A 22,137-nucleotide genomic window follows, 5' to 3' on the forward strand; every position below is an offset into this window, starting at 1 on the left:
TTTTTTAGTTTTCTCTTTTATTTCTATTTCATTTGTGATCTAAGTTGTCATCTCCTTAAAATAACTTGTTATATTTAAAAGATGTTTATTGTAAGCCTCAAGGTAACCACAATGCAAAAACCTATAACATTACAGTAAAAATGAAAAAACAATGAATTAAAAGCTTACTGTCAGAGAAAATCACTTAACCACTAAGGAAGATGGTAATAAAGGAAGAGAAGAGTCTCAGAACAACCAGAAAACAAGAAACAAATTGTCAGTAGTAAGTCCTTACTTGTCAATGATAGCACTGAATACAAATGGTCTCAATTCTCCAACTGAAAGTTATAGAGGTGCTGAATGGATAAAGAAACAAGACCCAAGTACATGCTGCCTTCAAGAATGACAAGCAATTTAGAGATTCAATGCAATCCCTGTCAAAATTCTGACTTTCTTCCCATAAATAGAAAAAAATCCTCAAATTTATATAGAACCACACACTAAAAAATTCCCTGAATAGCCAAAGCAATCCTGAGTAAAAAACACAAAGCTGGAAGCATCACACTATCCAACTTTAAAACATACTACAAAGGTATGGTAACCAAATTAGCATGGTTGGTAGAAAAACAGACATGTACACCAGTGGAATAGAATAGAGAACCCAGATATCAATAAACACATTTATAGCCAAGTCATTTTTTACAAAGACACCAAGAATAGACAATGGGGAAAGGGCAGTCTCTTTAATAAATGGTGCTGGGAAAACTGGATAACCATATGCATAGAGTGAAATTAGACCCCTATGTCTCAGGCTATACAAAAATTTAATCAAAATGAATTAAAGACTTAAATCTAAGACCTGAAACTATGAAGCTACTAGAAGAAAACATTGGGGAAACATTCTAAGACATTGGGCTGGGCAAAGCACAGGCAACAAGAACAAAAATTGACAATTGAGATTACATAAAGCTAAAAAGCTTCTGCACATCAAGGAAAACAATCACCAAAGTAAAGAGACAGAATGGGAGAAAATTTTTATAAACTATCCATTTCACAAGTATTAGTAACAAGAATATATAAGGAGCTCCAACAATTCAATAGCGCAAAACAAAATAATCTGATTTTAAAACGGACAAGAGATCTGAACAGACATTTCTCAAATGAAGGCATACGAATGGCCAACAGTTATATGAAAAAAATACTCAACATCACTAGTCACCAGAAAAATGCAAATCCAAACCACAATGAGATATCATCTAACCCCACTTACAATGGCCTTTATCAAAATGACAGGTAATAACAGATGCTGGCGAGGATGGAGAGAAAGGGAAACCCTCATACATGTTGGTGGGAAAGTAAATTAAAATGACCACTATGAAAAACGGTATGGAGGTTCCTCCAAAAACTGAAAATAGAACTACACATGACCCAGCAATTAACTACTGGGTATATATCCAAAAGAAAGAAAATCGGTATATCAAAGAGGTATCTGCAATCCCATATTTATTGCAGCACTATTCACAATAGCCAAAATATGTAATCAACCTAAGTGTCCATCAATGGATGAGTGTATAAAGAAACTGTGGTATATATACATAATGGAATATTTTTCAGCCACAACAACTAATGCAATCCTGTCATTTGCAGCAACATAGATGGAACTGGAGGTCATTATGTTAAGTGAAATAAGCCAAGCACAGAGAGACAAATATGGCCTATTCTCACTCATATGTGGGAGACACAAAAGTAGATATCATGAAGATAGAGAGTAGATTGATGGTTACCAAGGCCAAGAATTGTTGGAAGTGAGGAGGAAGAACAGAGATTGAATAGTGAGGACAACTATACAGTTAATTGAAAGAAATAAGACATTGTGTTCCATAGTTCAGTAGGGTAAGTCAATCTATTGTACATTTCAAAATAGCTAGAAGAGAATAATTCAAATGTTCCTGGCACAAAGAAAAGTATTTAAGGTGATGTACATCCCAATTACCTTGATTTGATTGTATTAATTCAGTCTCACACTGCTATAAAAAACTGCCCCAAACTGGGCAATTTATAAAGAAAAGAGGCATAATTGACTCACAGTTCGGCAGGGCCGGGGAGGCCTCAGGAAACTTACAATCATGGCAGAATGCACCTCTTCACGGAGCGGCAGGACAGAGAATGAGTGCCAAGTCAAAGGGGAAGCCTCTTGTAAAACCATCAGACCTCATGATAACTCATTCACTATCAGGAGAACGACATGGGGGAAATCGCCCCCATGATTCAATTACCTCCCACCGGGTCCCTTCCTCGACACATGGGGATTATGGGAACTGAAATTCAAGATGAGATTTGGATGGGGAAACAGCCAAACCATATCATGAATGTATCAGATTATCACAAGTATTCCCAAAATATGTACATCTATTATGTATTAATGAAAAAATAAAAAAATATAAAGTATACAATAATCATACAAGTACATGACAATAAAAGATATCGTATGAGCTCAGGGAGGGCACCATATTTGTTATGTTTGTTTTTGAATTATATACTGGTAGGGGGTGCTTCTTACATATTCATTCCCTGACTTAACTTTGTTGTAATAAACTTTAAAGTTGCCCTATCCACCTCTTACGTCTATGGCCACACACACACACACCAGAGAAAAAGTGTGACATTAGAAACAAAACTAGATATTTTAAGAGGTTTGATGATGGACAGCAAGGTGTGGATATTGGAAGACTCATGTTTACTCCTCACTAGGATAAGGAGTAAACATCCCTCCCCACATCACCCACCACTACTATGACCTTTGTCACTCACAGATTCACCAAAAATTGAGTAATTATCTTGTTTTTATTAATCTTTCCGAAATGTATATATAGTTCACATATATTTCAGTGTTTAATATTAGAATTATTTTGATCTTTATTTGGCAGTTTGATGATGTTTTGTGACTAGAAATATGCCTTAGAAACTTAACTATTATTTCTATCAAATAAGTTATAATAAAATCTGTTTTGCTATTCATTTCATTTAAAGTCACAGTTTCCAAGAATTTATTGATGAGGTTAAGTGAGGACTTACAGTACGCTGCTTTAGTGGGTCATTAGTTAAAGACTGCGCCCAAGGCCATTAATTTTCCAATATTTCCAACCTGGGCCTTGCTAGTATAGTGGACACTGGTAACCAGAGAAAGCCCTTGGAAGACAAAACAGTGAGCATTGAAGTGGTGCAGATCAGATGATATGGGTGGGTATCCAATAGCATAGGCTATAGCTCTAACTTTTATTCACTTCGAGTTTTGTTAACATATTTAATAAGAAATTCTTGGAAACCATGGAAGAATGCTCTTTAATTTTTTCTTATTAATTTTTCCTTATTTCTAAATATAAGTAAAATTTTTAAAACCGTAAATTAAAAGAGAATAAACAAATTTTGTTATGCTTTTGTTTTGAGAAATCAATACTCTTTGAGGTTTGCTATATTGCTCTACATTTTCCATTATTAAATAAGCAAATTACTATCGCTAGCATTTTTTCTATCATTGAAAAAAAAGCTTTTAAATAGAAGCAAAAAAATAAATAAAAGTGAGATTCCATCAGGTAAAACTCTTAAACTGACATTTGTGAATCTTTCCTATTAGTTTCATGACAAATGAAATTTGAGAAATTTGAGAAAGTGGGAAAAACTAACTCACCTCCTTCAGACTATCTGCACAACCTTCTTACATTTGCTGTATGTTCAGGCAGAGGTCTCTTCATGAATAAGCTTCACACTAAAGAGAGAGAAAGACTACTTAGGTGAATTACTTATCTGGTTTTAGATATCCCTTTGCAACTGGAAATCATGGTCATTTGGCTCAGTGGTAAATGGAAATGATCGCAACAGGATTTTTTCACAATTTTCTGGGAGCTGCAGCAACCCCGCTTACTCTTCCAAAGGCCACTGATTGCAGCTTTCACAGTGAAAGGAATTCCCAGGATACCTGGAGTCATATTACTTGGGTTAATCAACATGTACCTGGAGTTGCTTCACTCATGCTAATTCCTATTTCAAATGTAATTATCATTTTCGAAACTTTCTTGTGCTTCTCTAATTACTTTAACTCTGCAAAATGTCAGATTATCTACCTCCTCACAATGTGTTTTAGAATTTGCTTATATCAAAAAATGAAAGTATTGCTCTGGAATTCAGAAGCAAGGGAGACACAATAGCTAAAACTAACCAGATGTCAGTACCATGTTATTTGTAAAGATAGAATTTTTTTTTTGCTGTTCTGTTTACCATTGTACTCTCAGCACCTAAACAGTCTACATGTACAGAAGCAAAATAACTAAGAACTTTTGAAAGTACTTACATGATTTCTTAATTTTTATAATATAATCCACTCTGAATAATTCTGAGTTCTTTAATAAATTTGGGATGCAAAGGTATAAAATGTGTCCTCATGCACTGGCATTGTGGTACTGTACTAATACTTGGCACAATGGAAGCAGTGAACATAGCAAGGAAGTAAGGACTGCTTTCATCAAAGGGCACAACTCTGCTAGATACCCTTTAAATTTGAATATGATGATTTTTAGGACCATGAGAAATGTCTTAACGAAACAGGTTGCTACAAATAGAAAGACTAGTTTTAGACCAACCCTTGAAATTAATTTCCTTTCTTTCAAAATGATTCTCACTGACTATTTTGAATGCCAATATAAAAACTAATATATAAATATATATAAATACATAAAACTATAAATTTATTAAAATTAATATTTTATATCCATATGGCCATTCTTCTATTTGATTTTGCAGTATTCTTCATGATGCTATAATGTTATTTATAGGAGGTAAACAATGATCTTATCAACAGATATATCACCTTCAGAAAGAATGAACAGAAACATGACTATTTTACAGAGATGACTTGTATTTTTTTAAAAAAAAACTTTTAATGCTGATAAAACGAAAAAGCAAATACAGAAAACGCATGCTAAAAACACACTATTTGTTATACAGCAGGATCTTAAGATGGTCTAGGGCCCATCAAAACTCTTCAAAGCAGGCAGAAAATGATTACTGTCTAAGCCTTTGTCAGTAGAACACTGAGTAAAAATACGTGGTTACCTAGTTCAATTTTAACAGGCAATATTAACCAACTGTGGCCCCCAATGGAATATAATATAAATTATAAATGAATATAAGTATATATAGTGATATATGTGTTATAGGACAAGTTGAGAATTTTAGCAACTAAATGTCTACATCAATGCAAATATTACACTTTTCTGAGAGGTATGGAGATAGAACCTAAATAATTCCAAATTTAATGCAAATTAGGGGTAACTTATGCATTAGGGCCAGTAGGCATAGTGCCTAGGGCCCACAATAATTTTAGAAGCCCGTGAAATTGTTTTAATTGCCTTTAAAGTCGGAAGAAAAACATGAAGTTTTAGAGCCTAAGAAAGTGTTATTTTTTTCTCACAACAGAAATAAAGAAATTTTTAGGGCCCATAAAAATCCCCTAAATTTTACCTAAAACAGAAAAAATGTTGAAGCATTTTAAGTTACATAAAAAAATTTTAAGTATTCATATTATGATGGCTGAAGAGTCCCACAAAGGTAAAAATGTCTAAGGCCCACAAAAGTTATTTTGTACTCATGACAACATCAAATGAATGCAAATGGGGATTTTTTTTTGTTTTAATAAGCAAATCTCAAAGCATTTTGGATAGCCTTGCTTTCGGAGAATCATATTTAGACAAAAGAAAACTCTATTGATTAGAAAGAGGAGCCTACCTTCACACAGTGCTACAGAAAGCATGCAACTGCCAAGAAAGCAGTAGAGCAACAGCCAGCTTGGAAGTCATATTTACACTGGATTGTTTCTTTCCAGTTTCCCACAGCCCCTAGACACTGGAGTGCTTAGCTGTCCCTGGGGACTTGTGCTGGCTGGAGTGCTCCTGAGGCTTTTTATATTATTGCAACACTAAATGTGTGTGGCTACTCATCCTTGCACTATGTTACTGGAAATTACACAAAATTCAATATGCCACTATGCACTTTGAAACTAACACTGGCAGAAACAAACACTCCCAGGTCTCAGCAAATTTTCAGCATGCTTAAAATTTAACCTGATTTAATATAACTGTTTTGTTAAATGTACACACCTCTCAATTTGATTATTTTTGTTTGAATTCCTAATTTTATAGCATTCATACTTTGAAATAAACTTAAAACTTATATGGAAAAGTTGAAAGAAGAGTCTAAAGAATTCCAGAATTTTTTTTGCCCAGATTATCCAATATTTCCTAAGAACAAGAAAATTCTCTTATAAAAGCAGAATACAGCTATCAAAACTAGGAAATTAATGGTGATGTAATGCTAATACCTAATCTACAGATTTTATTCAAATTATGACAATTATCCCAATAATATCCTTTACTGTTATGGGTGGATAAATGGATGGATAGATAGAGAAAACTGTTTCAGGATCCAATGCAGATTCAAGTATTGCATTTAGTTGTCATGTTGCTTTAGTCTTGTTTATTCTGGAACAATTCCTCAATTTGAATTTATCTGATGTTTCCTTATGATTAGGTCCATTTTTGGCAGCAATATTCCAGGGTGCTGTTGTGTACCTCTCAGTACGTTTTATTATAATATATCCCTGTTATGGTTGGCTCTGTGTCCCCACCCAAATCCCATGTTGAATTGTAATTCCCAGTGTTGGGGGAGGTACCTGGTGCGAGGTGATTAAGTCATGGGGATGGATTTCCCCCTTGCTCTTCTCATGATAGTGAATTATCATGAGATCTGGTGGTGTAAAAGTGTGTGGCACTTCCCCATTCACTCTCTCTCTCTCCTGTCACCATGTGAAGATGTGCTTGTTTCCCCTTCACCTTCTACCATGATTATAAGTTTCCTGTGGCTTTCCAGCCATGCTTCCTGTACAGCCTGCAGAACTGTGAGTCAATTAAACCTCTTTTCCTTATAAATTACCCAGCCTCAGTTAGTTCTTTATGGTAGACTACAATTTGGAATGCAACCCCTATTTCCAAATACACAAAAATAATTAAAAGGATTTCTCCCCAGGAAGTAGGACATTAAAATATGTTTATGTCCTAGAAAAAAAAAAAAGAATTGCTGAATATATTAGTTTGCTAGGGCTGCTGTAACAAAATGCCACAGACTGGGTGGCTTACACAACAGGAATTTATTTTCTCACCGTTCTAGAGACTGGAAGTCCAAGATCAAGGTTTCAACAGGTTTGATATTTTTCTGAGGACTCTCTCTTTGGCTTGAAGATAGTTGCCTTCTCATTGTGTCCTCACATGCAATGGCCCCCAACCTTTTTGGCACCAGGGACCAATTTCATAGAAGACTATTTTTCTGTGGATTGGGATAAGGGGATGCTTTAGGGATAATTCAAGTGCATTTACATTTATTGTATACTTTATTTCTATTATTATTACATTTATAATATATAATTATACAACTCACCATATATATAATTAAATAATTATATATTTTTATATATTATATAATTAAATATATATTTAATTATATATAATTATATATGTATAATTAAATAATTATATATAATTAAATAATTATACAACTCACCATAATGTAGAATCAGTGAGAGCCCTAAGCTTGTTTTCCTGCAACTAGATAGTCCCATGTGCAGGTGATGGGAGGCAGTGACACCTGAAGTATATTGCTTATGTCCAGTCTACTCCATAATCTCATTTTGGTTGCTGTCGCTGCAGAAAACCCTACTTCACAAAGATAGGATATTGGAAATGGAAGCAGGATTTTCAGTACTTTTGTGGCAGTCTCAGGATATTCCACCTTGACTTTAATCCAGAATGTATGGAGATTTGAAGTTGTCTCAAACATACTTTTAAGGACATTGCCATTTGCCATCTCAAGCAGTTGATCCTCTTCTAGGATGGACAAAGTCAGTTCACTTGGCTTATTCACAAATGGGTCACAGATTCATTCCTTCCCAGTTCTATGGTCTTTTGTAGTTAGAAAATAATGCTTAAACTCTTTTGAAAGCTGAGACAGGTGATCATGCACTAGCTGGGAGAAAGAAGGCCATGGCTCAGTCTTTTTCAAAATCTTTGCTAATTTTGGAACATGTCAAAAATCTCACTGTTCACTTGTTGCCCCCATAATTCCACTTTGGCTTTGAATGCAGCCCCTCTATCTGCCAACTTGAACACAGCTGTCATTCTCCTCTGAAGTGAAAGATTGAATTCCCTGAATAGGTTGAATATGTCACACAAGTAAGCAAGTTTTTTAACCCATTCTGTGTCACTGAAATGTGCTGCCAGTGGTGTCTGTTTTTCTAAAAGAAATCTCTGGAGTGGCTCTCATAACTCAAACACTCTGGCCAGTGATCTACCTTTAGAAAGCCATCTCACTTATGTATATAAGAGAAGACTGTGTGCTCTGTGTCCATCTCCTTGCAGAGCTGCGTGAACAGATATGAGTTAAGGGCATGCACTTTAATGTGGTTAATAATTTTAATCACACCTTGCAAAACATTGTTAAATTTAGGTGACATTTTTTGGCTAGCCGACATTTCTCTATGGATGACACAGTGTGAAGAGTTACATTCAGAAGTGACCTCATTGACCCAAGTAGTGAAACCAGAAAGCTGTCCAGTCATGGCAGTCGGTCCGTCCATGCATATACTGACACAAAATGACCAATTGAGTTTTCCTGATATGCAATCATTCAAAGACTTGAATAGTTCTGCAGCTATGGTATTAGTTGGCAACAAAAGTGCACATAACATATCCTCATGCACATCTTCTGAAAAATATATTGCACAAAAGTAAGCATTGTTGCCTTACCAACATTGGTAGACTCATCAACCTGAATCATGTACTGCGGTGGCTCATTAACTCTCTGTAACAATTGTACCTCAACATTCTCTGCTATTTCATCTAATCATTTAGTTATGTGCTAGCCAAATGAGAAACACATGCCACCTTTTGAACTGCAGCCTCTCCTGAAAGTTCATGACATATACCCTTAACAGCAGGCAAAATCAACTCTTCACCAATAGCAAAGGGCTTCTTAACTTTAGCAATGTGGTTAGCCACTACGAATGATATGATGCTGTCAGTACAGACACATTTGATAAAATGGTGGCCTTCAATAATTGCTTCTGTTCTTCTTGTTCATGCTTTTTTTTTTTTTTTTTTTGAAAAACTCCAAAGTCTTGTTTAACACAGGGTGCTTGGTCTCCATGCAGTGAAGCAGTTCTGAAGGTTTCATGGCTTCATTGCATAGCCAACCACCACATATTATACAAAGAGGGCTTGGAGAATGTGAATTATCTGGTGCAATGACCCTGTAATTTAAGTAGGACTCATGGTATTTTCTTTTTTTTTTTTTTTTTTTGAGATGGAGTCTCGCTCTGTCACCCAGGCTGGAGTGCAGTGGCACGATCTCGGCTCACTGGAAGCTCTGCCTCTCAGGTTCACGCCATTCTCCTGCTTCAGCCTCCCGAGTATCTGGGACTACAGACACCTGCCACCATGCCCAGCTAATTTTTTGTATTTTTAGTAGAGACGGGGTTTCACCATGTTAGCCAGGATGGTCTCAATCTCCTGACCTCGTGATCCGCCCGCCTCGGCCTCCCAAAGTGCTGGGATTACAGGCATGAGCCACCGCGCCCGGCCAGTATTTTCTTTTAAATGCAGCTTTCTTTTTGTTGGCAGTCTTAGAGTCTTCTGCTGTCTCATCATTGGTTCTTTCCCCCTTTTCAAAGAAACTCTCCAGTGATGATTGTTTTTATTCATTTTGGCTAGGGTTAGCTTGTGGGCTTACCAAAACTGATTGAGACAAGTGTGCAGTGCAGGAAAGAGGTGCGGATGGAAGTGACAAATAAAATAATGGGCAGGACACACATGGACTAAAATAAGTGTCAGATTCTGACTTAAAGCCTGCCACCAGATGCAGCTGTACAGTTGAAGTACATCAACTCACTTGCCACTATAAAGCCAGCAACCAGATGCAGCTGTACAGTTGAAGTACATCAACTCACTTGCCACTATAAAGCCAGCCCCCAGATGCAGCTGAATTATCAGCTGCCACTCACTGACAGGGTTTTGATATGCATCTGCAGGCAACTGATTTATTATGGTCTCTGGGCAGTCAAATGTCTCTGCTAATGTTAATCTGTGTTTGCAACCACTCCTCAGAGCTAGCATCACCACCTCAGCTCCACCTCAGATCATCAGGCATTAGACTTTATAAGGAGCATGCAATCTAGATCCCTCTCATGCGCAGTTCACAATAGGGTGTGCACTCCTATGAGAATCTAATGCCACCACTGATCCGACAGGAGGCAGAGCTCAGGAGGTAATGTGAGCAATGGGGAGCGGCTAAAAATACAGATGAAGCTTTGCTCCCTTGCCTTTGGCTCACCTCCTGTTGTGTGGCATGGTTCCTAACAAGCCATGGACCACTGTCAGTTCTTGGCTCAGGGTTTGGGGATCCCTGCTCACATGACCTTTTCTCTGTGCAGTTGCATCTCTGGTGTCTTCTCCTCTTCTTATAGTGACACCAGTCATCTTAGATTAAGACCAATCCACATGATCTCATTTAACCTTAACTACCTCTTTAAAGGCCCTATTTCTAAATACAGTCATATTCTGAGGTGTACTGAGAGTTCAGACTTTAACACATGTATTTACAGGGAATGCAATTCAGTCCATAATACTTAATGAAATGCCTTTGCTCTGTTTCTACTGATATTTATTTTGTTTTATAAGAAAAGTTTCAGTTCCTGGTATACTGTGCACTGTTGAAGAGCGTTTGCAGTAATTACAATTAAAAAGTACTTTATTTTTATCTGGCACCAATGAACAGCTGAGGCCTATGTATTTTTTCGTGTGAGTCAGGAGAGGACAAAAGAGGGTTAAAATCTGTATTAATGTGCTCACTAGACAAGAAAAGCAAACTTTTATTCTATAAGTGTTTAGTTTTTGATATCTTTAACTTTTGATATTTTACTAAACTTAATTATTTGTTCATTAACTTAATAATGTTATTTAATAGAATCAGTGTTATTCATAATTTCATAAATACTTTTTCAACATCCTATGTACCAAGCACGGTTGTAGGAGTTGTAAGTACAACAGTAAGTAGGATATATGGGAAAGATATATAAGAAAGATATATAAATAAGATATCTCTTCCCTTATAGGTCTTTCAGTCTAGTGAGGATATGAAGCGGCAAGTAAAATGTAGTCAGCAGAGTATTATATCATCGATAAGTACAGAGTTCATGGAAGCAAATGGACAGGACTTTGCATCTGTTTGGTGGGAATTGATATAGAAACTGAGAATTAGGGTTGAGCATAGAGTTCTTAAGACAAAAGTGATGGGTGAAAAGAAGAGGTGACAGTCCTCAGAACCACAGAGTGTTTACATCTGTGTGCTCTCTCCTTTAGAAACCCTGGGCCTGCTGCAGAAGCAGCTCTCATGAGGGAAGTTGCTGCATGGACTTTCAGGCCACTGAGTGACTCTTCTTGCAAAGAAATGACCCCAAATGTTTGAACCTTTGAACATGTGCTCAGGGAAGCTATTGATCTATATATAGATCCTGCATATAACCTATGCATTCTTTAAAATTCAATCCAAGCAGCAGCCCTACTTGAACGCTTCCTGAAAGATCATTCTTTCACCCTCCACCTCCCTGTACAGATTAAGATCTGAAGGTTTGTTCTCCAGGCCTGGGAACATTTCTGTACCCTGCAGCCTGAAAACCCACTGTACCTTTTCTTAACTGACTTCCTGGTTGATTTCCTCTTAACAATAGTAGCTGAATCTGAATCCCAGGCACCTTACACATAGTAAACACTCAAGAAAAATCTGCTAAACAGTGTTAGTCTTTCACAGTCATTCTGGGTCAGCAGCCAAAAGATTCTGTGTCCGAGGCCAGGTTCCTTCTGTTGGCTCCATTCTAAGCTCAGCATGCCATGACTCACTGTTTCCTAGACAATGTCATTTGTTGTCATGGCTATGAAGCCCCGTCCACTTGTGGACTTTCCCAAGGACTTCAGAATCTCCCTTTAAAATCCCTTTCTCCAAGCATTTCCATCACAGAGGCCTCAAGATCAAAGGAGTTATAGAATATTGTTACCCTGAGGATAAATCAGCTATTGCCAAACATTTCCCACATGAACTTTGCTTTCAGCATCTACAAAAGAGAAAACAATATGTGGTTTACTTTATAAATTGGTGAAATAAAACCTAACAAGCTAATTTTAATGTAGCAGACATGAGTGTGATTTGAGTGGAGAACCAGAAAGATAGAACGGTATCTATATGCCTAGTGCAAACTACCACTTTAGTGTCAGGGAAAGAAAAATCTCTTTGAACCAAAGCCAAGGAAAACTTTTCATAAAATCATGTAGGTCTGTTTCATCATTTTGGCCATACAAGAGCATCTTCTTTCATTTGTTACTGTTACTAGTTACTAGGGTCACAGTTGCTAACCTAAAAATAAGGATGAACACTTTTAGATAATTTAAAAAACAATGTCAATCAGATAAATCAAGACATAACCACAATCATAGGTAAGTGTATCATTAAGCTAATTAGAGCCCCTCCCTAGTTCAGGCTTTTTTCAGGGCCTTGGGAGGGGCTCTAAGAATGTGCTCACGTGGTCATATAGTTTTATGCAATTTGCTGTGAAGTCATATATTTAATCAAGTTGATTAGGACTGCTTTTTTTTCTCTCACTCTGACTTTATTTCTTTACAGTTCTCCTTATATTGGGTGATGTTGGAGTAGCTAGACATGTTTTTGAGATGTGGCTGGGGAAAGTTGAGTTGAGGGTACTCGAATTTAGTTTAGCTTTAGTGATATGTATTTTATTGGTTGACAGTTATGTTATGAATGGTTCTGTTTTTACTAGCCATCCTGGTGTGAGACTGGCTCCCAGGTATACTCCTTTGCTTACTCTGCACACTCACTCAGGGTTCTGATGCAGAAATCAGAATGTGTCCTAATATACACAATACCAAAATGATGCAGGTATGGAAGAGACAAGGTTGAAATGCACAGATCCAGGAGCTAGTGTGGGGAATATTATTCCAATAATCAGAGTGAAAAACCATAAGCAGATAATTCACTTTATATCAATCCTAGACAAAACAAACCCCTCTCCTTCAGGAATATACTCAACAATACAGGGTCTTTGATTACAAATACTTTATATTTTTTTCCCTTATTTGGTTGGAATGATCGTGTTCAATTGGAATTTAATAATGTTTCATAGAATATCAGAATTTCTGTGTTTGTAGAGCATGTACCTGTAGCAGCATGACAAACGGTGAGTTCATCCGTATGTGATGCTGCATACTTTATGCATTCAGCTGTCGATAATAGCTATTTTTATTGATAAATGTAATTTAATTTAATCACTTATATTTACATTGCTAATATACATGAGTATTTCTTTCAAACCACAGGTTAACACACACTAAAGGGCAACGCCATTAAAGGAGAAGAGGAACTTTGGAAACTGCTGCCTGAAAGGAAAGCAAAGCACTCTTCATTGACAGCTAGTGGGCTCCTAATTTCTGCCCATGAAGGCATGTTCATACTGACAGAGCACCCCCTCAAGGGGAAGAACCATCCGTGCTAATTCTTGTTGTCCTCTTCTGAGCTAGTGTGCTCATTGTTCATACAAACTAGTGTGTCAACATTAAAACAAAAAGGGAGTTGAATCAATAAATGACTTGGGAGGCTCTCATACTTGTAACAACTATGGCGACAGAAGAACACTGGCTGTAGTATTTGGTATTAGCATTGGTGTCTGGATCTATAACTAAAAAAGCTTCTTCATTTCTCCAAACTAATAGATATGACTGATATTGCCACACTTAGCTCTACTTAAATAAATATTCTAAACTCAATCTCAAATCCACTGATGGAATTTCTGTCACAGTCTCTCCTGTAGTCAAAAAATAATTAGAGTAACAGAACAGTAGTTTTATACCAGATAGATATTTGAAGAAGAAATAGTCCTCATATATACTTAAATATTCTCAAAATGTCTCCCTTGCCCTCCCCCTAATACCATCATTTCTTTGTTTCAGGGAAATGGCATTTTAATAAAACACTTACTGTGATGTACCATTTACTGGGCAAGGGCAGCTGCCTGGCCAAGGTGAAAGAGCACAGAAGCAAAGACTTAATGCTTTGATCTAGAATCCTGGCTCTACAACTTCTCTGAGTCCCAGTTACCTCGTCTATCAAGGGCTAATCCTTCTTTTTGAGGTTGGTGTGAGAATCAAATGAATTAATCCATAGAAAAAGCCAGCACACTGCCTATCCTGGAGCATGTATTTTAATTCCCATGCTCTTTGCAGCTTTGCCCATGACCTCCACTGAAGCCTCAAGACCCACAAACCTAGACATTAATTTGTATGCTAATAATCTCCTATGTTTGTGAGAGAGTTTGGAGCTTTCATATTCATCTACCATTGGTAAGAGAGAGGTTAGCCAGCTTACCTGAGGTCCCACAGCTGGTCAATTACAGGGCTGAAATGGTGAACTGTAGGTCCAGTAGGCTACCTGCTCTCCACTCTCTCCTACACAGCCTCTCACATAGCTTTGAGGGGTAACAAGCAGCACTTTTCAACAAAGGAAAGTGTGCTGAATCCATGAATTATTACTTTGGCCTAGAACATTTCAAAAGAAGAGCTTAAGGCACAATTTAAAATTATAAGAGAAAATAACTTCTACTTCCCTGAACTGTTTTATTATCCCAGTTATGGTGACTCACCTCCTTTGCTTCAGACATCTTGCTTGAGTGCTATAGTGCATCATAGGATATGCTCATCATGGAAAAACAAACCCAGTACCCAAGGAGAAAAACCAAGCCCCCACTAGAATGTCAGCTCCATAAGGGCAGGGATTTTTCTATTTTGTTTGGTGATGTCTCCCAAGTTCTTATAATACCACCTGGAACATAATAGGTGCTCTGGTGAACGAGTCAGTTCTATTGAATAAGAATGAGAATGTGAATTCTAACATCACAATGGAATCTCAGGCAACTGTGATCCGGCCCTTAGTCTGAATTCCCATAGTGCTTAGGAAAGTTGGCCTGGAATTGCTGTCAGGGATCAGGTGAGGTGTCAGGTGGTCTCCATCTACACTGCAAACTCTCCTAGGGCAAGGGCTGGACCTTGTCTTTCAGCTTAATGCTAATTCCCAGCAGGTGTGTTTTAGACAGACACATACACGTGCATGCATATATATATATATATATATATATACACTCTTTGAGAAACTGATATTTGTACAAATTTGAAAGTAGTTTCATAGGCATATTTCTACATAATAGATTCAATTTGGCATAAACCACAGTAATATGGGTACTTAAAAAAATTTCAAAATGCCAATGATCTGCAATCTAGTCACCTATGTGTTGGTATCTTTTAACCAAAAGGCTAAGTACCTGTATTGGGCCATTTATGAGTCACTATAAAGGACTATAAAGCACTATAAAGGAATAATCATGATTGGGTAACTTATAAAGGAAGGAAGTTTAATTGGCTCATAGTTCTGCAGGCTATGCAAGCATGACTTCAGCAACTGCTTCTGGTGAGGGCCTCAGGAAACTTACAATCATGGCAAAAGAAAAAGGGAGAGCAGTGAATGTCACATGGTGAGAGAGAGATCAAAAGAGAGAAGAGGGAAGGTCCCAGACTCTACCACCAGCTCTCACATGAGCTAACTGAGCAAGAACTCACTTATCACCAAGGGGGATGGTGCTAAGCAATTCATAAGGAATCTGTCCCCAAGATCCATTCCCCTCCCACCAGACCCTACCTCCAACATTGGGAATCACATTTCCACATGAAATTTGGAGGGGACAAACATCCAAACTATATCAGTATCTAAATTAGAAGATTGTACAGAATTAAAGTCAAAGGAGTTGGAGAGTTTTGAGGGTTCTTTCATCAAGGTATGGTGAGGCTTACCAGAGGCCACCTCCTGGTCAACAGTTCAGGGTCCCTCCTTCCCATTCCACCACTTGGCTATTTTTATGTTTGTGGTAACTATATTTCATGTTGTGGATAGTAGTTTAAATAGGATGGCATTCTATAAAAAAAATTTTGAAAAAATGGTGACAAATTTTAAGCAAATAAATAATAAGAATGTTTTTGTAAATTACATAAAAACAAAACTTTTCCATCTAGTTTGGGATAACATTCTTCTATGGCTTCCTGGGTTGTTCCTCCAATGACTCTTTTTTGTGTGTGTGCCTTCTGAGTCACCTACCCTTGCCTTCTCCTATGAATTTGGACACCATACTTTCAAAATAGAGGGCAGGATATCCAGTCCTTGCGATGTATTGGAGAATAAAATTTTTAAAATCAAAATGTCACAGAAAACAGAGAATGAGAATTTACTAAGTTTGTAGACTAACATACTGTTACAGGACTCCTTCGGTGCTGCTTCACCAGCTGGAAATCTCTGTGGCTGCTGTGACCTCTGCCTGTGGTCTTGCCAAGGCCTGCTGGGCTCACTCTTCCCACTCAGCCTGATGGGCTGTACTCAGCTTGTGCTACCTGCTTGGATCCCACATCTGAACAGGGACTCTGTGTTTTGCCTGTGGCTAAACTTGGCATGCCACAGGCAGCTTTTGCATTGGGAGCCGGAGTCTAGATGAGGGGAATGCAGTGGCACCTGAAAACTCAGAGATGCCAGCAACTGTGGAGCCCCAGGTGATGTTACAGCTCTTTCCTGGGGAATCCTGAGGTCTAAGCTCCCAAGAAATGTTGCAGCTTTTGTAGTTCAGCAAGCTGGCCAGGAGGGAATAGTGCCTAACTGCTTCACTTCTTTGAGCCTGCAGCTCGGAGGATGGAGGCATGTTACAGCTCTCCCTGCTGCCTGCAGCTTGGAGGATGGGGGTGTGTTGTGTTACAGCTCATTTGTTCCTGCTAAATAGGGGCATGTGGCACCCAGTGGTTTTTTTTCACTCCTGTAACTCAGTGAGCAGGAGTATGTGTTACACCCTTTTGGCATGTTCCGGGTTCTTGTCCTGTGACCAAGAAGAATGACGTACACAGACACTGGAGAGTGAACAAAGCAGAGAAGAATTTTCCTGAGTGGCAGAAAAGCTCTCAACACAAGAGGGGACTTGAAGTGGATGGTCCTCTGTGTGAGAGGAGGCCCAAAAGCAGGTGACTGTCTGTAAGGCTGAGTTTGGGGTTTTTATGGGTTCAGAATGGGGGAGTGTATGCTGATTGGTCCATGGGTGGGCCTGGAAAAAGTATCATTATATTGGCTAAAAGGCATCGAGGAAATTCTCACTCTGATCATGGGCTCTACCCCGAACTGGCAGCTCAGTTTTCAGGCTTCAGGCTGTCTTTGGCTTGGAGATCAGGTTTTACCAGGGACGCATCCCTGTCTACCTAAGAATTTGTCTATCTCCTGTTGCTATCAATATAGCCAATTTGACCAGCTATTTCCAGGTCAAATTATGTCACTACGTAGTGTGGCATGTGAAGATCCTAACTATACCCAGATAGATTATTATAAGTATCACCTTCCCCATTCTTATGTCCTAGTCTCCAATAGAACATATCAACTGCCAATTCATCAGAAATACTACCACCACCACCAACAAAAAACCCCTTCAATCAGGAAAAGTTAAATTTATTAGAATTACTCAACAGGAAGAACAATGCTCTGACAGCATTTTAGTGTCTCAGAAGGAGGATGTTCAGAGAATTGGACTCAAAATGTTTAAAACTTATCTGACAAGGTAGGGAATGGACTGGAATTGGGCACAGTTGTTGACATAATAGAGTTAGTGGACAAAACAGATGAGGGTCTTGCTAGAAAAAGCAAACTTGTCTGAGGAGTGATCTGCTGGCTCAGATGTGCAAACTGATGTCTTGAATAAACTGACTTAGAAGAATTTCCTTAAGCAAATGGCAAAGTTCTCCATGAGCTTAGTTTTATTTTCTATGTAAGAATTTCCTGGAACAAAGAGTTAAGTCATACTAATACAAATAATGTTAGTTCTCAAAAGAATGCTCTAAAAAGTAGAGAACTTCTTGGTAGTCTCAACTCCTGGAACAGTACCTAGTATAAAATAAGTGCACATAGAAATATATCTGGTAGTCAAAAAATATTTGTTGAGTTGAATGAAGATTATCTTGGTCCTAATTATAATGTTAATTAAGATAGACATTGTTGCAGATTTGAAAATGCCCAGAAGAGGCAGCCAGGGATCTGAATTCTAGTACTGATTCTACCACTAACTGCTAATCTGTCTGAAACTCTGTTTACTCACCAGACTAATGAGCAAATTAGACTAGATTATTTCTAAGATCCCTTGAATTCCAAAATACACTACCACTTCCCACATTCACTTAGGAATATTTAAACCTCCTGCAGATACACATTTAACTGCTAGTGCACACAGGCTTCATTTGTTGCTTAGAAAAGATAATGCATTCTGAGATTAGGGCTGATGGGAAGAGATACCAAATTTTCACTTGGTATCTATTAATAGCAATTTGGGGATCAACAGAATGACTCATGAGCCCCAGAACATGTAGGCATGGGATGCCCAGATTTATGATCCAGAAGAAAAAAATCCTTCATCTTCTAGTATTTCATTCCTAGAGCCTTTGCTTGTTTCAAAATAATAATAATAATAATAAATAAAAATGGTATTGCTATCAGTCTAGTGAGAACAACTCCCAAGAATTTTCTGTGCGTGAGAGTTGCCTAGATGATGAAACCCAGGACAAATCAATGAGTGAAAGAGAAAACCAGCTAAAGGGGAAAAAATATTCAAGAGATCCCAGCAGAGGATAATGAGGGCAGGGGACAGAGGCTATAGTAAGGGGAGGAAAAAGAGGATAAAGTTGATATAGATTATGTTTATGCAGAGCTATAAGCCGTGGTGTGTTGGTAAAACAGCTTTCAAATTTAAAAAAAATCAGATTTGTAGTATTTGCTGATTTCCATAAACACTCCCACTGTGGTCAAATTTATGCTTCCAACAATGAATAACTGGCTATCAAAATTCCTGACTATTTAATAACCTGCTCTTGTAAGCCTGTATGAGCTGGCCAGAGCAATGAGGTAAGTGAGGCTGACTGAGTAGTTCTCACCGACCAAGGGTGAGCTCCTATAGGACCCTCGGGATGGTGACTCTTCAATTACTGAATACTTTTTCTGGGGTTTTCGTTTCTTTTCTTTTACTGAAATTCTCACTATGCTTTGCTTTAGAGAATTGGTATTCTTATCCTGTAAGTCAAGGAGACTTTTTTTGAGTGGGAGCTTGAATAAATTGAAGTGGGTCAACTCTCAAGTGCCAGACACCCCTGTTATGAGGTTTAGATGACAATTACTATTTCTTCCGTGATCCTTGGCCACTCTGAGATGGGAGTGGTCAGGGAGAGAAAGGAATGGAATGTCAGTGAAACCACTTCCTGTTCTCAGCCTGCCCTGGGGCCTCACTCACTCCCAGCCTTGCATATCAGACCTTGGCCTTCCTGTGAAATGAACATTCCTCAGCCTTAGCTTCCAGGAATATTGGATACTAGACTTGAAAATAAACTGATACCATTCACAGGCCAAACCAGAAGAAAACCAGGAAACATATGGCAAAAGAAGTTTTCTTCAAGAAATTATTTTCCATGTCATATTTGCGTAAATTTGTCATGGGCCTGTCACTTCCATGAAGGGGGAAACCAGCATGACTCTAGCATGCTGGCATCCTGGTGCCCTTTGCAGCTAAGGTCAGACTGTTTCTCCTCTTGCTTCTTTTCTGCATTTCTTAGTGGACTCATGACCAGCACATTTGAAGCTACAGATGATTATATTCAACACTGTATGTGCTATGAGTGAACAGCCTGAATTGCACAACAATATTTCATTTGGCTAATATTTCAGTTTGTTGAGTCATAAACCTGAAAAGTAGCTACAGCCTACAAAATAGCATTTTCTGACTCAGTGCATGTGAGAGAGAAGTGGGAGCTAAAGGTTCAGCACAGCAGACACTGTTGGCACAACCATCTGACTTCACAGCCTTGTTCTATAATCTAGATTCTTCTCTACTTGACTCAATGGCATTGCTTTATAAATTCAATGTAAATCTCAGACCTTCAAGAACATATCCCAAAATACATGATGAACAGCATCTGGTGTTCAGCCTTCTTTTCCTCTAACTGTGAAAGTGTCCCACCAGGAAATGACAATAGCTGTCAGCCTATTAACTCATGAGCAATTTGATGCCTTTTGTGTGAAGAATACAAGTTGAGAAATGAATTTCCTGTTGCTGAAATTCTAATACTTAGAAACTCTTCAATGAACAAACACAAGTATATTCTTTGTATTAGAAGCAGGGATAAAAAGGAGTTTTTTTAAACCAAACAATTTAAGTGTTTTGACAAATGTCAGCATAGTGGGATAGGATCTTAGACCATCAAACAGTGGGTTTTCCTTGCGTTGTAGTTTTTCAAGTGTCCATTGAAGAATCAAGAAATGCTGATTCTTCATTTTTCTTAATCACTTTCCATTGTCTATGTTATCATAAAATGACTAATTAAAATGGTAATTTTAACTAAAATTAATGGCTTTCTCAATACTATTCAATACTATAGATAGCATTGAAACATATTATCTATACTTTCTTTCCCAAGAACATCCTATTCAATTCATTAAGCTCTGTCAGGCTCCAAGCACTTATAAAATGAACTCTATGTGTAGATAAAAACAGAAATAATTCTTGTTTCAAAAACATAAAAATTCCTCTGAGGGGGTGTCAAAATTAGTACAAATTAAAATATGTTATAATAACCTAGATTTTTTCCAAAATTCATCTTTTCAGTCATCTGTTCTAGGATAATTTTTCATAATTTTCCTCCATATGCACTCTTCAATGCTTCATGAGGCCATATCTAACAATTGTGGGGTCTTGAGAGAGAGTTCAGAGAGGCCCATGATTCTCTGTCTAAATATTTACGGTTTTCTTAACTAGCTAACAAAATGTTAAATAAAATGAGTCTGAGGATCTTCCTGTCTTCACAGATATACAGTCATGCACTACATAATGACATTTTGGACAACTACAGATGGAACACACAATGGTGAGGCCATAGGATTACAGTACTATTAATATATATATTTACTGTATCCTTTGTGTGTTTAGATACACAAATACTGTTGTGTTACAATTGCCTAAGTATTCAGTACAGCAACACGATGCACAGCCTTGTAGCCTGGGAGAATAGAATAGAGCATATAGCATAGGTGTGGAGTAGGCTACACCATCTGGGTTTGCATAAGTGGACTCTAAGATGTTCACACAAGGAGGAAACAGCCTAATGACAGATTTTGCAGAATGTGTTCTGATCTTCATGTGACACATGACCGTATATTAATAACATTTTAAAAATATATAAAGTTATGGAATTTGTATGATGAGAATCAGCAAAATATCAGAGAAAAATGAATTTGTAATTCCATATCTGGGTATTCTGTTATTGTGTAGGCAATGTCTGGATGCATACAAAATAAAATCATGCATAATTTAAGATTTATTCTATTATTCTATATTTATTATATAAAATTTATTTTTCTTCACTTCAGCAAAATTAGTAACTACATTTTTATAATTGAAATGGTCACATAATTTTTGTTCTATAGACAATAGTGCCATTTTAGATGATGCTTCAATCATTTCTTACATTTATTTATAATTAATTTAAATTTGGAGACATTTTACTCTTCTAATGCAGTGACAATAAGATTCCTAAAGCACTACTTGGATGCAGAAACAAAGCATACATTTGATGCTATATTCACACATTGTAATATGTCATCTGTGGTAAGTTACCTAGACACTGAGCTTTCAGAATAAATTAAAAAGCATTTGGTGGACTGATTCCTTAGGGTTATGCTTATTAACTGATCTCAGAAAAAGATGTGGAAAATGTGGAAATAGTCGGCAGTAAGGATACATGGTCCTCTTGACTTTTTCCAAGCTTCTTCGGCCAAGTTCCCTGTGAAAATTTTGGTTTGTAAATATGCTTCGAGCTCCTCATAGTCATTCCAGAGCCAAAGAGAACAGAAGGGAGCTCAACCACCATGATCATTATTCTTTAGGCT

At 37.5% G+C, this 22,137-nt stretch overlaps 1 long non-coding RNA gene across 1 annotated transcript; it reads right to left on the bottom strand.

Annotated features, from left to right (window-relative positions):
• Positions 1-9,249: 9,249 nt before the first annotated feature.
• LOC107974291 (uncharacterized) lies at positions 9,250-15,052 on the bottom strand. Its single transcript, XR_010156571.1, has 4 exons — positions 14,783-15,052; positions 14,509-14,678; positions 12,131-12,187; positions 9,250-11,300 (listed from the first exon to the last, which is right to left on the bottom strand). It is a non-coding gene; the product is annotated as an uncharacterized LOC107974291 (long non-coding RNA).
• Between the last annotated feature and the right edge of the window lie 7,085 nt (positions 15,053-22,137).

Source organism: Pan troglodytes, chromosome 3 (assembly GCF_028858775.2).
Source record: "Pan troglodytes isolate AG18354 chromosome 3, NHGRI_mPanTro3-v2.0_pri, whole genome shotgun sequence".
Lineage (NCBI taxonomy): Eukaryota > Metazoa > Chordata > Mammalia > Primates > Hominidae > Pan > Pan troglodytes.